At 45.8% G+C, this 14,798-nt stretch overlaps 1 protein-coding gene across 1 annotated transcript in view; it reads left to right on the top strand.

Moving 5' to 3' along the window:
- The first annotated feature begins 1,544 nt into the window (after positions 1-1,544).
- The window catches only part of LOC144496746 (butyrophilin subfamily 1 member A1-like), a 284,881-nt gene continuing 271,627 nt past the window's right edge, over positions 1,545-14,798 (top strand). Inside the window, 1 exon segment of the mRNA XM_078217262.1 lies at positions 1,545-1,672. The gene's annotated coding sequence lies outside the window, so the exon portion shown is untranslated.

Genomic DNA, 14,798 nt, shown 5'->3' with positions numbered 1-14,798 from the left:
AGATATAGGATGGGATTAGAGGGATATGGTCCCCGGAAGGGTAGAGGGTTTTAGTTAAAGCGGGCAACATGGTTGGTGCAGGCTCGGAGGCCGTAGGACCTGTTCCTGTGCTGTGGTTTTCTTTGTTCATTTTCAACAAAATGAAGGAGATAGTCATCGACTTCAGGAAGTGTAGTGGAGGGCATGCCCCTGTCTACATCAATGGGAACGAAGTAGAAATGGTCGAGAGCTTCAAGTTTTTAGGTGTCCAGATCACCAACAACCTGTCCTGGTCCTTGCACGCAGATGCTATTGGAAAGAAAGCCCAGCAACACCTCTACTTTCTAGGAGACCGAGAAAATTTGGCATGTCTGCTACAACTCTCACCAACTTATACAGATGCACCAGAGAAAGTATTCTTTCTCGTCGTATCACAGCTTGGTATGGTTCCTGCTCTGCCCAAGTCTGCAAGAAACTACAAAAGGTGTGTGAAGAACATGGTTTATCTTGTTAGGTTCTAAATCTCTTATCTTTAATCATGTATCTGTAGCCTCTTCTGAATCCCCACCATTGATTTTGATTTGACTTATTATTGTTACATATAGTGAAAAGTATTGTTTCTTGCAAACTATACAGACAAAGCATACCGTTCACAGAGAAGGAAAGGAGAAAGTGCAGAATGTAGTTTTACAGTCATAACTAAGATGCAGAGAAAGATCAAGTTAATGCAAGGTAAGTCCATTCAAAAGTCTGACAGCAGCAGGGAAGAAGCTGTTCTTGAGTCGGTTGGTATGTGACCTCAGACTTTTGTACCTTTTTCCTGAAGAAAGAAGGTGGAAGAGAGAATATATGGGGTACGTGGGGTCCTTCATTGTGCTGGCTGCTTTGCCGAGGCAGTAGGAGGTGTAGACAGTGTCAATGCATGGGAAGCTGGTTTATTTGATTTGATTTGATTTATTATTGTCACATGTATTAACAGACAGTGAAAAGTATTGTTTCTTGCGCGCTATGCAGACAAAACATACCGTTCATAGAGAAGGATAGAAGAGCATGCAGAATGTAGTTTTACAGTCATAGCTAGGGTGTAGCGAAAGATCAACTTAATGCGAGGTAAGTCCATCCAAAAGTCTGACAGCAGCAGGGAAGAATCTGTTCTTGAGTCGGTTGGTACGTGACCTCAGACTTTTGTATCTTTTTCCCGAAGGAAGAAGGTGGAAGTCAATGAATGGTTTGCGTGATGGATGAGACTACATTCACGGTTGGTTTAAATGATGGACTGGGCTTCATTCACAGGTGTGAAATTCTGCGGCAGGGTCAGTGATTGAGGGAGAATCTTCTGGAATGACAAGTGATTCCCAATCCAGACCTCAGGGCAGTCAAAGTGTGGAATTCAAATAGCGCAGAAAAGAATGAGGGTGCCCCCGTGAAATATATTCAACAATCTTTACATTATTAATTAAATCCATGTTATGAGGTGACACCTGATGAATTCTCTGGGGATTATTATTAAATAGAGATTTCTGGGTGATTACAGACTGGTTCCAAACCAGGATCCATGATTCAATTCAGTAACTGAGTGAAAATGAAAGTAAAAGTTTTCAGGGTGGGGCGAGCTGTTGTGAACATTTTTACTCTTCACAGATCTGTTGGAAAACGGCGGAAAATCTCCGATCAGATCGCGGGAAAGTAAGAGGTGAGTCCCAGGTATTTTTTATTTTGGGGGAGGGTTTATTTGCTGTGGGATTGGGTGGTTTTCATTCAGACTGAAAGATTCCTGATCAAACACAAGGAATTGAACTGGGAGCCGCTGGAGATTGTCCAGTGAGAAGTTGTAAAGTGTATAAAATGTTTCTAATCCCCTTCAGTAAGTCTGGAAGCGGCTCCTGTCAGTGTCAGGGGGACGGGAGGGAGAGGAGATTTAAAACAAAACATCAGAGTTAAACACAGCGACCAGAAAGAAAGACGGAAATGAAATGGAGGAAGAGTCTTGTGGCGGCCATTACACGAAACGTTACAAATTTATATTTAAAGTGAAATCATTTAACCCTGTAGATAACTGCGGCGCCTCCTTTCTGGAAATAAACCTTTAATTCCAGAGTTTCTCTTGTGCTAAAAGCAGCCACAATTACACTCTGCCCCATTCCTTCACCATTGACAGCGGTGACTTCAGCTGCCTGCACCCGAAACTCTGGAGTTCCCTCCCTGAAACTCTCCAATTCTCTCTCCCCCTTCGATATGCTTCTGAAAGCCCCTCACTTTGACTCAGCTTTTGCTCAGTTGACCTGATATTTCTCCCCAGTTTTTGAACTCAATCCCTTTATGAAGCCCAAGACCTTGATGGTTTTGGAGTCTCGAAATCTATTTCCTTCTTAAATATAATCAGGAACTTGGCCTCCTCAGCCTCCTGTCGTCGAGAAGTTTCTCCTTATCTCAGTCCTAAATGGACGACCCCATATCCTGAGACTGTGACCCCTTGTTCCTGATCCCTCACAGTTCGAGGAAACAATATCCCTGCACGATCCACACTTTTCAAAGTACTCCCTGATTATGTCCAGCCACAGTAAGAAGTTTAACAACACCAGGCAAAAGCCACACAAGCTTTCGGAGCTCCAAGCCCCTTCTTATGGCCAGCTTCCTTCAGAGATTGATGGATGTGAACCCTTCCACCTCCACCCCCACTGCCTTTGTTCCTCTGCCCTTCACCTATTTAGAATTGTATCATCAAATCTACATTGATTCTTCCCCCTCCTGCCAAACTACATCACCTCACACTTCTCCATATTAAATTCAATCAGTCATTTGTCTTCCCATTTTTCCATCATATTCTGCTGCAGGTGATCACTGTCACCTTCGCTACTTTTCACATCTTTTTTGGTATCATTGGCAAATTTTACTGTCTTCCGATGTACAAGTCATTTCTGTGTATCAAAAAGGAGCAGAATTTGCTCTATCATTCTGCTCACTTTTCCCACTTCCATTACTTCCTCAGATTCATTGAGATACTCAGAACTGGCTCATTATATGCAGCACCCTATTTGCACTATCCTCTTGCTGAATTAGCCACTGGGGCTAATCTGGTTGATCTCCTCATCTCCTGATCCCGCTGACTGTGCCAACAGATCAGTTCTCACCGTCTTCTCTTCATCTCTCTCAAAATGTCAGCAAATAACTTGTGAACAAGGCCATTGTCATCTATGAACTTTCTGTGAATGATTGTATTGACATCATGCCCAGGAAACCTGTCTGAGGTGTGAAGTCATTTTGCCCTGAAATGAATCATCCACACCTGGCTTTACTTCCAAAATTTGCCTTACCAAGACTGTCACAGTGAAGTGTAGCTTTGACCCAGTCACACCTTGGCCTGGCCCTTCCATTCATAGAATCATAGAATCCCGACAATGCAGGAGGAGGCCAATCGACCCATCTCCAAAAGAGCGTCTTACCCAGGCCTGAAGCATTAATTTTGCTTCTCTCTCCACAGGTGCTGCCAGACCGGCTGACTGACTTTTTCTGTTTTAATTTCTTATCATTGATAATTTTCATTTCCATCTCAACTCATCATATTGTCTCCCCTCGAAATTAACCGTTATCTTATCCCCCTTTAACCTCTTCATGTAAAGAGGATGTTAAGAGTTGAATTTATCCTCCCCCTCTTTCTGTTAACATGTTATGGTTGCCCATTAAGGACTTCCATTGGATTGGTCCATAATTATTCATGATAAAGTACTGCAGTGGCTTTTGTAATGACTTTAATCAGGCCATTGGGGTTGGCCTATTGGAGTATGAACTCCCTGATTCAGGATCTCCAGCCTTACAACTTCAGGTGGCTGGCGGAGAGGAGGGCCGTGGATGGCAAGGTGACCAGGATCGGGGACGTGCTGGATGGCGGAGGAGCGGGCTGGATGAGCCCCCACGTGCTGGCTGAGCGCGCGGGGGTGGCCGTCTGGCGCGCGGCCAAAGCCATCCAAGACCTTAGGACGGTCGTGCTTGGCCCCGAATGCGCACGCGGTCTCGAGGCGGCGCAGGCGTGCGGTGGGATCCCGCCCAAGCGTTCCCCTGCTCGGACGGAATTTCACATTGGCCCAAAGCCTAGACCTCCCCCCCCCCGGGTCAGGTGCCCCACTGCATGTGCCGCCTCGCGGAAATGTCCTCCGTGCCCTTTTCCACCGCGCGGAGGCGTTTCCTGTACGGGCTGCTGCTGCACACCTTTCACTACCGCGTCCTCGCCTGTCGCCCGGATACACCTTGGCTGGCCTTGTTGCCGCTGGGCGGCGGAGGTCCCCAGTGGAGGTCCCTCTATGGAGGGATCTCCCCCAATTATCTTGGGAACCTGGGGTGGAGGGTGCACGCAGCAGTGCCGTACAACCGTAGGTTTTTCCGGTACACGGGCTCCCAAGACTGCCCTTTCTGTGGCCTTGTGGAGTCCGTGGACCATGTCTACGTTCTGTGTTTTAGGCTGCACACCCTTTTTGGTTTCCTGAAACACCTCTTATTGATGTTTTGTTTGCACTTCAGTCCCACGCTCTTGATCTACGGGCACCTGGTGCGGAGAGGGGCGGGTCGGGATGCCGACCTCCTCGTGAACCTGCTCCTGGGCCTGGCGAGACGTGCCATTAATAGGTCCAGGCAGCGGGCGATCGACGGGACCGTCCATCCCAACTGTCTGCCCCTCTACCACGGCTACATTCGCGGCCAGGTGTCCCTGGAGAGGGAGCATGCGGTGTCCACGGGCGCGGTTGACGCCTTCTGTGACCGCTGGGCACCGCAGGGGCTGGGGTGTATTATCAACCCTGATAATCACCTTTTGGTTTGATGTTTTAAGTTTCCTTTCGACTTTGTTTTTGGTTTGGGCTGTTCCCCCCTTCCTTTTGGGGAGCTGCCCCTTTTAATTTGTCCCTAAGTTAATTTGAGTTGGTTTATTAAGTTGGTACCTTAAAAGAGATCCCTGATTCAGGATCCATTAATGGGTCAATCAGGGTGTCTTTGCCTTGTATTAACTAGGAGTGTCAGTTCCTCTGACACCCCCCCAGAGACAGACTGCTAACTGATAGCACTCTGTGTACTGCTGTTCGAGTTTGTAAATAAAGGGATTTTGGTGAAGAGACTTCTGCCTCTGAAGACTCATTACAGTTTTCCAGATGACGAGGAAACTCTCCTGCTTGTAACGCCTGCCATCAGATATATTGGGAGTATTTACAGGCTGATAAATCAACTTACTGAGCCACGTAGTGAATAAATAAAAAGGTAATGTCACCATAGTCCCAGATAACTATAAGCTGCTCGCTCCTTTGAGAGAGAGTGTTGACTGGTGGTGATTTAACCTGAGGATTACCACATCTCAGGTGAGGTGTTTTCCTTGGAACATAGAAGGCTGAGGGGTGACATTGCTGAGGTATACAAAATTGTGAGGGGTAGGGAGAGAGGAGACAGGAGGAACCTGTTTCTCTTTTCAGAGTTAAAAAAACTGTGTCCATAGATTCAAGCTAAGTGGCAGGATTACAGGGGACATGAGGAAAACCTTTTTTATGCAGAGGGTAGTGAGTGTCTGGAATTCGCTGCCTGAATTGGTGGTGGAGGCAGAGGCCCTAAACTCAGTTAAAAAGTACCTGGATCTGCACCTTAAGTGCTGTAAGTTGCAGGGCTATGGCCACAATGGGATTAGAAAGGGCATCTGGATGTCTTTGGGTCGGCATGGACAAAATGGACCAAATGGCTCTATATGAAGGTGTTGAGGTGAATAGTATAGATGCATATAAGGGGAAGCGAGATAAGTATTTGAAAGAGAGAGGAATCAGGAGATATTTTTAGGGTGCAATGTTAAATAGTGTGGGAAGAGGTTTATGGGGAACATATACCCTGGTACAGTCCGGTTTACAGACAGGGAAAAGTACATTTTGCAGAACTAATTTTATCTTTTTACCATCTTGCCATATCACTCAATTTCTTCTCACAACAACTAAAATAATTCCTTTAGAAGCAATTCAGAGAAGGTTGACTTGACCGATTCCTGGAATGAAGGGATTAGTTTATGAGGAAAGGTTGAGCAGGTTGGTCCTGAATCCATTGGAGTTTAGAAGGATGAGAGATGATATTGAAACAAATAAGATTCTGAGTAGATTTGACAGGGTGGATGCTGAGTGGATATTTCCCTTGTGAGGAAGTCTAGAACTAGGGGATCCTGTTTAAAAATTAAGGCTCTCCCATTAAAGACTGAGATGAGGAACATTTGTTTCTCTCAGAGGGTCATTAGTTTGTGGAATTCCCTTCTCCAGAGCAGTGGAGGCTGGGACATTGAAAATATTCAAGACTGTTAGATTTTTGATTGACAAAGGACTCAAGAGTTATGGAGACAGATGGGAAAGTGGAGTTGAGGCCACAGTCAGATCAGCCATGATCTTATAGAATGTTGGAGCAAGCTCGAGGGGTACAATTGCCTGCTCCTGCTCCGAATTCTTGTGTAATAATATTTATAGAACACTTTTAGTATGTACAACATTCTAAGGTGCTACAGAGGAACATTACTAGTTACTAGTGGTGTACCGCAAGGATCTGTTTTGGGGCCACTGCTGTTCGTCATTTTTATTAATGACCTGGATGAGGGCGTGGAAGGATGGATTAGTAAATTTGCGGATGACACTAAAGTCGGTGGACTTGTAGACAGTGCGGAGGGAAGTGGCAGGTTACAGAGGGACATAGATAAGCTGCAGAGCTGGGCTGAGAGGTGGCAAATGGAGTTTAATGCGGAAAAGTGTGAGGTGATTCACTTTGGAAGGAGTAACAGGAATACAGAGTACTGGGCTAATGGTAAGATACTTGGTAGTGTGGATGAACAGAGGGATCTGGGTGTCCATGTGCATAGATCCCTGAAAGTTGGCACCCAGGTTGATAGGGTTGTTAAGAAGGTGTACAGTGTGTTAGCTTTTATTGGTAGAAGGATTTAGTTTCGGAGCCAGGAGGTCATGCCGCAACTGTACAAAACTCTGGTGCGGCCGCATTTGGAGTATTGCGTACAGTTATGGTCGCTGTATTATAGGAAAGATGTGGAAGTGTTGGAAAGGGTGCAGAGGAGATTTACCAGGATGTTGCCTCGTATGGTGGGAAAATCGTATAAGGAAAGGCTGAGGGGCTTGAGCTTGTTTTCGTTCGAGAGAAGAAGGTTAAGAGATGACTTAATAGAGGCATACAAGATGATCAGAGGATTAGATAGGGTGGATAGTGAGAGCCTTTTTCCTCGGATGGTGTTGGCTAGCACGAGGGGACATAGCTTTAAATTGAGGGGTGAGAGATATAGGACAGATGTTAGAGGTAGGTTCTTTACTCAGAGAGTAGTAAGGGCGTGGAATGCCCTGCCTGCAGCAGTAGTGGACTCGTCAACATTAAGAGCATTCAAATGGTTATTGGATAAACATATGGATGATATTGGAATAGTGTAGATTAGAGGGGCTTTAGATTGGTTCCACTGGTCGGCGCAACATTGAGGGCCGAAGGGCCTGTACTGCGCTGTAATGTTCTATGTTCTATAAAATCAAGAATGATACTGAGACACATGAGGACAGATGATCTAAAGTTCGGTCAAAGAGGCAATGTTAAAAGAGTGTCTTAAAGGTGGAAAATGAGGTGGAGAGTTGTAGGAACGGTATTCCAGAGCTTATACCAGCTTTTTATTACCACATTTTTAACAAAACCAAATTCAAATTCTCAAACTGCCATGGTAAGATTTGAATTACATTCTCTGGATTATTCGTCTGTTGCCCTCGAACTCGGGTCAACTTTCGCCATGAACAAAGACACTCAGACTTGAATTTTTACACAACAAATCCCCTTTATTGTAGAACCATAGAACATTTCAGCACAGAAACAGGCCTTTTGGCCCTTCTTGGCTGTGCCGAACGATTTTTCTGCCTCGTCCCACTGACCTGCACCTGGACCATATCCCACCACACCCCTCTCATCCATGTACCTGTCCAAGTTTTTCTTAAGTGTTAAAAGTGAGCCCGCGTTCACCACTTCATCTGGCAGCTCATTCCACACTCCCACCACTCTCTGTGTGAAGAAGCCCCCCCTAATATTCCCTTTAAACTTTTCCCCCTTCACCCTTAACCCATGCCCTCTGGTTTTTTTCTCCCCTAGCCTCAGTGGAAAAAGCCTGCTTGCATTCACTCTATCTATACCCATCATAATTATTTACACCTCCATCAAATCTCCCCTCATTCTTCTACGCTCCAGGGAATAAAGCCCTAACCTGTTCAACCTTCCTCTGTGACTCAGTTTCTAAAGTCCCGGCAACATCCTTGTAAACCTTCTCTGCACTCTTTCAACCTTATTACTATCCTTCCTGTAATTAGGTGACCAAAACTGCACACAATACTTTAAATTCGGCCTCACCAATGTCTTATACAACCTCACCATAACATTCCAACTCTTATACTCAGTACTTTGATTTATAAAGACCAATGTGCCAAAAGCACTCTTTACGACCCTATCTACCTGTGATGCCACTTTTAGAGAATTATGTATCTGTATTCCCAGATCCCTCTGTTCTACTGCACTCTTCAGTGTCCTACCATTTACCTTGTATGTTCTACCTTGGTTTGTCCTTCCAAAGTGCAACACCTCACACTTGTCTGCATTAAACTCCATCTGCCATTTTTCAGCCCATTTTTCTAGCTGGTCCAAATCCCTCTGCAAGCTTTGAAAACCACTGTCCACTACACCTCCAATCTTTGTATCATCAGCAAATTTGCTGATCCAATTTACCACATTATCATCCAGATTATTAATATAGATGACAAACAACAATGGACCCAGCACTGATCCCTGTGGCACACCACTGGCCACAGGCCTCCACTCAGAGAAGCAATCCTCCACTACCACTCTCTGGCTTCTTCCATTGAGCCAATGTCTAATCCAATTTACTACCTCTCCATGTATGCCTAGCGACTGAACCTTCCTAACTAACCTCCCATGCAGGACCTTGTCAAAGGCCTTACGAAAGTCCATGTAGACAACATCCACTGCCTTCCCTTCATCCACTTTCCTGGTAACCTCCTCGAAAAACTAAAATAATAGATTGGTTAAACATGACCTATCATGCACAAAACCATGTTGACTCTCCCTAATAAGTCCCTGTCTATCCAAATATTTGTAGATCCTATCTCTTAGTACTCCTTCCAATAATTGGCCTTGTACTGACGTCAAACTTACTGGCCTATAATTTTCCGCATTACCTTTTGAGCCTTTTTTAAACAACGGAACAACATGAGCTATCCTCCAATCATCCGGCACCTCACCCGTGGATACCGACATTTTAAATATATCTGCCAGGGCTCCTGCAATTTCAACACTAGTCTCCTTCAAGGTCCAAGGGAATACCCTGTCCGGTCCTGGGGATTTATCTACTCTGATTTGCCTCGAGACAGCAAGCACCTTCTCCCCTTTAATCTGTGTAGGTTCCATGACCTCCCTACTTGTTTGCCTTATTTCCATAGACTCCATGCCAGTTTCCTTCGTAAATACGGATGCAAAAAACCCATTTAATATCTCCCCCATTTCTTTTGGTTCCATACATAGCCGACCACTCTGATCTTCAAGAGGACCAATTTTATCCCTTACTATCCTTTTGCTCTTAATATACCTGGAGAAGCTCTTAGGATTATCCTTCACCTTGTCTGCCAAAGCAACCTCATGTCTTCTTTTAGCCCTCCTGATTTCTTTCTTGAGTAGTTTCTTGCACTTTTTATACTCCTCAAGCATCTTATTTGCTCCCTGTTGCCTATACATGTCATACATCTCTCTCTTCTTCTTTATCAGAGTTCCAATATCCCTCGAGAACCAAGGTTCCTTATTCTTATTCACTTTGCCTTTAATCCTGACAGGAACATACAAACTCTGCACTCTCAAAATTTCTCCTTTGACGGCCTCCCACTTACCAATCACATCCTTGCCAGAGAACAGCCTGTCCCAATCCACGCTTTTTAGATCCTTTCTCATTTCTTCAAATTTGGCCTTTTTCCAGTTTAGAACCTCAACCCGAGGACCAGATCTATCTTTATCCATGATCAAGTTGAAACTAATGGCGTTATGATCATTGGAACCAAAGTGTTCCCCTACACACACTTCCGTCTTAACCAAGTTACTTAACCAAGTTACCACAAAAGTATCAAACTCTACTACAAAAGTTTGTACACCAGACATCAAACTTTGTTATATGCAAAGTATTCAACCTCTGTCTTGGTTGCACAGAAAGTATTTAACTTTTGTCTTTACTTTGGTATAAGCAAAGTATTTAACCTCTGACTTAATTTGTTATGCACAAAGTATCCAAAAGGTATCAAAAGCTTCATAAAATATCCAAACTGAGGACTTAGGGATATTGTGGTCTTTGCGTGGCTAATGAGCCTGATTCTAGAGCCACATCTTTGACTGCACATTTGGCACTTATATCTGGAATTAAGGATCTCCTGATGACTATGAAACCATTGTTGATTGTTGTAAAAACCCATCTGGTTCACTAATGTCCGTTAGGGAAAGCAATCTGCCGTCCTTACCCAGTCTGGCCTACATGTGACTCCAGAGCCACTGCAATGTACTTGACTCTCAACTACCCTCGGGCAATTAGGGATGGGCAATAACTGCTGGCCAGCCAGCAATACCCATGTCCCAGAAATGAATTTTAAAAATGAATAAAAAACTTGGCTGGTGTTTCTGGGAGTTGGGTTCAGTCCTTGCACTCTAGATTGCTGGGATCCCTTTCTCAGGTTCCTTTTCCAGGCTTTCTCTTACCAACGGGTGTCCTTAAAGAATTGTGTCCCTTCAACCAGGATGTTCCTTTAAGTGGGTCTCTTCTGAACAAGGGTGTTGATGTCTGTGTTGCATTTTGTGAGGTAAGCCTTCAGGGTGTCTTTGAAGTGCTTCTTTTGCCCTCTTGTTTGGGAGCTGTCCTTGAGCTGGGAGAAGATTTCCTTTGGCAGTCAGTATTCTGACATCCTAAGCACATGGCCGGCCCAGCAGAGTTGGTTTTGGATAATCATGGCCTTGATGCTGGTGCTCTTGGCTCCTTCAAGGACTCTGATGTTAGCACCTCTGTCCTCCCAGCTGATGTGGAGAATCCGTCTCAGCCAGCATTGATGGTACCTGTCCAGGACCTTGAGGTGGAGTCTGTATATAGCCCCAGGTTTTTGAGCTGTATAGAAGAATTGGGAGAATGATTGCCTTGTACACGAGGATCTTGGTGCCACAAATGTTGGGGTCATCAATAACACTCATTCTTAGGCGTCCGAAGGCATCACTTGCGGATTGAACACAATGTTGGATCTCCACAATGATGTCAGCCTGAGGTGAGAGGTGGATCTCCAGATAGGGGGAAATGTTCCAAGTTTGGGAGAGCTTCCCCATTGATCTTGATGGAGGGGAGCAGTATGGTGGGGGGGGTGGGCAGAGTGTGGTAATGGACTTGAGTTTTCTTGAGGTTGGGACTGAGACTGATTCTTCAGTATGCTTCAGAAAAAGTGTCAGGCATGGCTTGGAGATTCTCTTCTGAGAACGCAGAGAAAATACAAAGTCACCCGCATCCTGAAGTTCCATGAGCAATGTCAGTGTTGTTTTCTTCTTGGATTTCAACTGGTTGAGTTTGAAAAGTTTACTGTCCAACCTATAGACTCTGACCACTCCACTGGGAAACATATTCTTAGTAAGAAGTTTAACAACACCAGGTTAAAGTCCAACAGGTTTATTTGGTAGCAAAAGCCACACAAGCTTTCGGAGCTCTAAGCCCCTTCTTCAGGTGAGTGGGAATTCTGTTCACAAACAGAGCTTATAAAGACACAGACTCAATTTACATGAATAATGGTTGGAATGCGAATACTTACAACTAATCAAGTCTTTAAGAAACAAAACAATGTGAGTGGAGAGAGCATCAAGACAGGCTAAAAAGATGTGTATTGTCTCCAGACAAGACAGCCAGTGAAACTCTGCAGGTCCACGCAACTGTGGGAGTTACAAATAGTGTGACATGAACCCAATATCCCGGTTGAGGCCGTCCTCGTGTGTGGGGAACTTGGCTATCAGTTTCTGCTCAGCGACTCTGCGCTGTCGTGTGTCGCGAAGGCCGCCTTGGAGAACGCTTACCCGAATATCAGAGGCCGAATGCCCGTGACCGCTGAAGTGCTCCCCAACAGGAAGAGAACAGTCTTGCCTGGTGATTGTCGAGCGGTGTTCATTCATCCGTTGTTGCAGCGTCTGCATAGTTTCCCGAATGTACCATGCCTCGGGACATCCTTTCTTGCAGCGTATCAGGTAGACAACGTTGGCCGAATTGCAAGAGTATGTACCGTGTACCTAGTGGATGGTGTTCTCACGTGAGATGATGGCATCTGTGTCGATGATCCGGCACGTCTTGCAGAGGTTGCTGTGGCAGGGTTGTGTGGTGTCATGGTCACTGTTCTCCTGAAGGCTGGGTAGTTTGCTGTGGACAATGGTCTGTTTGAGGTTGTGCGGTTGTTTGAAGGCAAGAAGTGGGGGTGTGGGGATGGCCTTGGCGAGATGTTCGTCTTCATCAATGACATGTTGAAGGCTCCGGAGGAGATGCCGTAGCTTCTCCACTCCGGGGAAGTACTGGACAACGAAGGGTACTCTGTCCACTGTGTCCCGTGTTTGTCTTCTGAGGAGGTCGGTGCGGTTTTTCGCTGTGGCGCGTTGGAACTGTTGATCAATGAGTCTAGCGCCATATCCTGTTCTTATGAGGGCACCTTTCAGTGTCTGGAGGTGTCTGTTGCGATCCTCCTCATCCGAGCAGATCCTGTGTATACGGAGGGCTTGTCCGTAGGGGATGGCTTCTTTAACGTGTTTAGGGTGGAAGCTGGAGAAGTGGAGCATCGTGAGGTTATCCGTGGGCTTGCGGTACAGTGAGGTGCTGAGGTGACCGTCCTTAATGGAGATGCGTGTGTCCAAGAATGCAACCGATTCCGGAGAGTAGTCTATGGTGAGCCTGATGGTGGGATGGAACTTGTTGATGTCATCATAGAGTTGTTTCAGTGATTGTTCACCATGAGTCCAAAGGAAGAAAATGTCATTGATGTATCTAGTGTATAGCATCGGTTGAAGGTCCCGTGCGGTGAAGAAGTCTTGTTCGAACCTGTGCATGAAGAAGTTGGCATATTGAGGTGCGAATTTGGTCCCCATGGCTGTTCCGTGTGTCTGGATGAAGAACTGGTTGTTGAAGGTGAAGATATTGTGGTCCAGGATGAAGCGGATGAGATGTAAAATTGCATCTGGAAACTGGCAGTTGTTGGCGCTGAGCACTGAGGCCGTTGCAGCAATGCCATCGTCATGTGGGATGCTGGTGTAGAGTGCCGAGACATCCATTGTGACGAGGAGCGCTCCTGGTTCAACTGCTCCATGTGTGCCGAGTTTCTGTAGGAAGTCCGTCGTGTTGCGACAAAAGCTGGGGGTTCTTTGTACAATGGGTTTCAGGATGCCCTCGACATAGCCGGAGAGGTTCTCGCACAGGGTCCCATTGCCCGATACGATGGGACGGCCGGGTGTGTTTGCCTTGTGTATCTTCGGGAGGCAGTAGAGATCTCCAACGCGGGGAGTACGTGGGATGAGAGCACGGAGGGTGTTCTGAAGGTCCGGATCAAAGGTCTTGATCAGAGTGTTGAGTTGACGGGTGTGTTCTTTGGTCGGATCTGCAGGTAACTGTCTGTAGTGTTCCTCGTTGTTGAGTTGTCGGTACACTTCTTTGCAGTAATCCGTTCTGTTATTCTTATTATTGTTAGTCTTATTATTGTTATTCACATATTCTTGACAAGGTGAAGGATGGGGGATGAAGATGGAGAAAAGGGTGGGGGGTGATGATACATCCCTGCTTGACTCTAGAACAAAGAACAAAGAAAATTACAGCACAGGAACAGGCCCTTCAGCCCTCCAAGCCTGCACCGACCATGCTGCCCGACTTAACTAAAACCCCCTACCCTTCCGGGGACCATATCCCTCTATTCCCATCCTACTCATGTACTTGTCAAGACGCCCCTTAAAAGTCACTACCATATCCGCTTCCACTACTTCCCCCGGCAATGAGTTCCAGGCACCCACCACTCTCTGTGTAAAAAATCTGCCTCATACATCTCCTTTAAACCTTGCCCCCCTGCACCTTAAACCTATGCCCCCTAATATAGTCTAGTTTTGACATCAAAAGTTTCTGTCTGATTTCCGTCAGTGAGGACGTCGCAAGATTTTGTTGGGAAGATGTTGATGAATTGCTCTGGACAACTGGCCTTTGACAGGGTCTTCCATCACAATTCCCGACTAACTGAGTCAAAAACCTTGGTCAGATTGATGAAGGCCATTTCGAGTGGTTGACGTTGTTCCTGCCATTTCTCTGGAACTTGTTGAGCAGTGAAAATCATGTCTGCTGTTCCACGGTTTAATTGGAAGCCACACTGGTTTTCCAGAAGGATTACTTCAGAGACTGGGAGAAGGCAGCAAGCGAGGATTCAGGTGATGATCCTTCCGGCGATGGAGAGTAGGGAGATTTCTCGGTAGTTCCCACAGTCCACTTTTTCTCCTTTCTTGAAGATGGTGGCGATTACGGCATCCCTGATGTCGGCTGGAATTTCTTCTCTCTCCCAGATTTTCAGCTGGTAGGGATGACGGGTGATCTCTTCTCCAAGTTTGAAAATCTCCACTGGAATCCTTTCCACTCTTGCGACTTTTCTGTTCTTTACATGTTTAATGGTGGCTTTGACTTTGTCCACGATTGCTGGGAGTCCAAGAACATCTTTGATGGGGAGTTGGGGGATTTCCTCAAACACGTCCTCATC

The sequence above is a fragment of the Mustelus asterias genome, chromosome 8, assembly GCF_964213995.1.
Source record: "Mustelus asterias chromosome 8, sMusAst1.hap1.1, whole genome shotgun sequence".
Taxonomy (NCBI): domain Eukaryota; kingdom Metazoa; phylum Chordata; class Chondrichthyes; order Carcharhiniformes; family Triakidae; genus Mustelus; species Mustelus asterias.
Note: the sequence above shows the minus strand (reverse complement) of the source record. Positions and strands in the feature narration are given on the sequence as shown.